Source organism: Carettochelys insculpta, unplaced genomic scaffold (genome assembly GCF_033958435.1).
Source record: "Carettochelys insculpta isolate YL-2023 unplaced genomic scaffold, ASM3395843v1 scaffold_0117, whole genome shotgun sequence".
Classification (NCBI taxonomy): domain Eukaryota; kingdom Metazoa; phylum Chordata; order Testudines; family Carettochelyidae; genus Carettochelys; species Carettochelys insculpta.
Window position 1 is genome coordinate 17,501 of NW_027439154.1, and position 4,182 is coordinate 21,682.

The 4,182-nt window shown below is 66.9% G+C and overlaps 1 non-coding gene across 1 annotated transcript; it reads right to left on the reverse strand.

The window, feature by feature from the left end:
- Positions 1 to 3,612: 3,612 nt before the first annotated feature.
- LOC142006725 (5S ribosomal RNA) lies at positions 3,613 to 3,731 on the reverse strand. The gene has a single exon (XR_012643769.1). It is a non-coding gene; the product is annotated as a 5S ribosomal RNA (ribosomal RNA).
- Positions 3,732 to 4,182: the final 451 nt, after the last annotated feature.

Consider the following 4,182-nt stretch of genomic DNA (forward strand, 5'->3'; position numbering starts at 1 on the left):
TCCCAAAAGCGGGGTCCGGGTGGCCGGCCCTCTTCGCTGGGACGGCGTGCCGGGTGACCCTCGCGGGAGGGTCCGGCGGGCAGGGTGACCCTCGCGGGAGGGTCCGGCCGCCGGTGGAGGCGGGCAGGGTGACCCTCGCGGGAGGGTCCGGCCGCCGGTGGAGGCGGGCAGGGTGACCCTCGCGGGAGGGTCCGGCCGCCTCCTTTCCTCTCCCCCCCGGGAAGCGGGTTGACCTGTTGACCTGGTGGCCGATTCCCTCCCCGGGCACCAGGTCAACCTCCGCTGCTTTCAGCGGGGGTTGACCTGGTGGCCGATTCCCTCCCCGGGCACCAGGTCAACCTCCGCTGCTTTCAGCGGGGGTTGACCTGGTGGCCGATTCGCTCCCCGGGCACCAGGTCAACCTCCGCTGCTTTCAGCGGGGGTTGACCTGGTGGCCGATTCCCTCCCCGGGCACCAGGTCAACCTCCGCTGCTTTCAGCGGGGGTTGACCTGGTGGCCGATTCCCTCCCCGGGCACCAGGTCAACCTCCGCTGCTTTCAGCGGGGGTTGACCTGGTGGCCGATTCGCTCCCCGGGCACCAGGTCAACCTCCGCTGCTTTCAGCGGGGGTTGACCTGGTGGCCGATTCCCTCCCCGGGCACCAGGTCAACCTCCGCTGCTTTCAGCGGGGGTTGACCTGGTGGCCGATTCCCTCCCCGGGCACCAGGTCAACCTCCGCTGCTTTCAGCGGGGGTTGACCTGGTGGCCGATTCGCTCCCCGGGCACCAGGTCAACCTCCGCTGCTTTCAGCGGGGGTTGACCTGGTGGCCGATTCCCTCCCCGGGCACCAGGTCAACCTCCGCTGCTTTCAGCGGGGGTTGACCTGGTGGCCGATTCCCTCCCCGGGCACCAGGTCAACCTCCGCTGCTTTCAGCGGGGGTTGACCTGGTGGCCGATTCGCTCCCCGGGCACCAGGTCAACCTCCGCTGCTTTCAGCGGGGGTTGACCTGGTGGCCCATTCGCTCCCCGGGCACCAGGTCAACCTCCGTTGCTTTCAGCGGGGGTTGACCTGGTGGCCGATTCGCTCCCCGGGCACCAGGTCAACCTCCGGTGCTTTCAGCGGGGGTTGACCTGGTGGCCGATTCCCTCCCCGGGCACCAGGTCAACCTCCGGTGCTTTCAGCGGGGGTTGACCTGGTGGCCGATTCCCTTCCCGGGCACCAGGTCAACCTCCGGTGCTTTCAGCGGGGGTTGACCTGGTGGCCGATTCCCTCCCCGGGCACCAGGTCAACCTCCGGTGCTTTCAGCGGGGGTTGACCTGGTGGCCGATTCGCTCCCCGGGCACCAGGTCAACCTCCGCTGCTTTCAGCGGGGGTTGACCTGGTGGCCCATTCGCTCCCCGGGCACCAGGTCAACCGCACCCTTTTTCGGCCGCCTTCGCCTCCAAATTTTTCCCCCCGTTTCCTTGCCCACTCCTCGGTCACTTCATACGCCCTCCCCCTTACATCCACCGTACGCAACACCTCCACCGGGCTTAATAGTCCACAACCGGGACCCAGGGCCTTCCCCGCTCTCAACAACCTCCACCCACGGTCCCCCTCCACCGGGCTTAATAGTCCACAACCGGGTCCCAGGGCCTTCCCCGCTCTCAACAACCTCCACCCACGGTCCCCCTCCACCGGGCTTAATAGTCCACAACCGAGACCCAGGGCCTTCCCCGCTCTCAACAACCTCCACCCACGGTCCCCCTCCACCGGGCTTAATAGTCCACAACCGGGTCCCAGGGCCTTCCCCGCTCTCAACAACCTCCACCCACGGTCCCCCTCCACCGGGCTTAATAGTCCACAACCGGGACCCAGGGCCTTCCCCGCTCTCAACAACCTCCACCCACGGTCCCCCTCCACCGGGCTTAATAGTCCACAACCGGGTCCCAGGGCCTTCCCCGCTCTCAACAACCTCCACCCACGGTCCCCCTCCACCGGGCTTAATAGTCCACAACCGAGACCCAGGGCCTTCCCCGCTCTCAACAACCTCCACCCACGGTCCCCCTCCACCGGGCTTAATAGTCCACAACCGGGTCCCAGGGCCTTCCCCGCTCTCAACAACCTCCACCCACGGTCCCCCTCCACCGGGCTTAATAGTCCACAACCGGGACCCAGGGCCTTCCCCGCTCTCAACAACCTCCACCCACGGTCCCCCTCCACCGGGCTTAATAGTCCACAACCGGGACCCAGGGCCTTCCCCGCTCTCAACAACCTCCACCCACGGTCCCCCTCCACCGGGCTTAATAGTCCACAACCGGGTCCCAGGGCCTTCCCCGCTCTCAACAACCTCCACCCACGGTCCCCCTCCACCGGGCTTAATAGTCCACAACCGGGACCCAGGGCCTTCCCCGCTCTCAACAACCTCCACCCACGGTCCCCCTCCACCGGGCTTAATAGTCCACAACCGGGTCCCAGGGCCTTCCCCGCTCTCAACAACCTCCACCCACGGTCCCCCTCCACCGGGCTTAATAGTCCACAACCGAGACCCAGGGCCTTCCCCGCTCTCAACAACCTCCACCCACGGTCCCCCTCCACCGGGCTTAATAGTCCACAACCGGGTCCCAGGGCCTTCCCCGCTCTCAACAACCTCCACCCACGGTCCCCCTCCACCGGGCTTAATAGTCCACAACCGGGACCCAGGGCCTTCCCCGCTCTCAACAACCTCCACCCACGGTCCCCCTCCACCGGGCTTAATAGTCCACAACCGAGACCCAGGGCCTTCCCCGCTCTCAACAACCTCCACCCACGGTCCCCCTCCACCGGGCTTAATAGTCCACAACCGGGACCCAGGGCCTTCCCCGCTCTCAACAACCTCCCCCCACGGTCCCCCTCCACCGGGCTTAATAGTCCACAACCGAGACCCAGGGCCTTCCCCGCTCTCAACAACCTCCACCCACGGTCCCCCTCCACCGGGCTTAATAGTCCACAACCGGGACCCAGGGCCTTCCCCGCTCTCAACAACCTCCACCCACGGTCCCCCTCCACCGGGCTTAATAGTCCACAACCGAGACCCAGGGCCTTCCCCGCTCTCAACAACCTCCACCCACGGTCCCCCTCCACCGGGCTTAATAGTCCACAACCGGGACCCAGGGCCTTCCCCGCTCTCAACAACCTCCCCCCACGGTCCCCCTCCACCGGGCTTAATAGTCCACAACCGAGACCCAGGGCCTTCCCCGCTCTCAACAACCTCCACCCACGGTCCCCCAAGACGCACGTTCCAAGCCTTAACCCTCAGACCATCCACCCCCCGGGCGGGACCCCACACCCACCTGACCCCAACTCACTCCCACCAAAAACACCACCACCGCCACCGCCTCAACGGCCTGCCCCACCCAGCACTCCCACACACACACCTGCCCCACCAACGCTCCACACACGCTTTCTTCCCTCTCCCCGACCCGACCCAAGCCATCGCACCGCACCGGGTGAGGGCCTAAGCTTCCTCGCCCGCCCCCCCGCCCCCGACACGCAGGCAGGCAGAGGGAAAGGCCTCAGCGCCCCCCAGGACCGTCGCGCCGCCTTGGCCTCACGGCTTCCCTGCTCCCGCACGGCAGACACACGCCCCGCTCTACCCCCGCTGGGGCCAAAAGCTGCCTACGGCACCTGGGATTCCCAGGCGGTCACCCATCCAGGTACTAGCCAGGCCCGGGACGGTTTACCTTCCGAGATCGGACGAGATCGGGGGCATTCGGTCCGGTATGGCCGTAGGCCCCCGCCTCCCCGGGCTTTAGCGTCAGCAGCCTGGCCTCAGTCAGCCGGGCCCAAACAATTAACCCGGAGGCCGGGCCGAGGGAAAACTTCCTCCGAGCCGGCCCAAGGGGAAGGGAGGACGAGGACGCCGGGCCCGGGAGGTGACAGGACGTGCACGTCAGACCCGGGAAGCTGTGCGCCCCGAGGTTAACCCCCGGGCCGGGGCGGGGAGAGAAAAATGTTCTAAGTCCGGTAGGGACAGCAGGTCAACCCCGGTCCGAGGCGGGGAGAGAAATTTTCCAAGTCCGGCAGGGACAGCAGGTCAACCCCGGCCGCCGTAGCAGAGGTTGACCTGGTGTCCGATTCGCTCCCCGGGCACCAGGTCAACCTCGGGCGCTTTAGCGGAGGTTGACCTGGTGTCCGATTCGCTCCCCGGGCACCAGGTCAACCTCGGGCGCCTTAGCAGAGGTT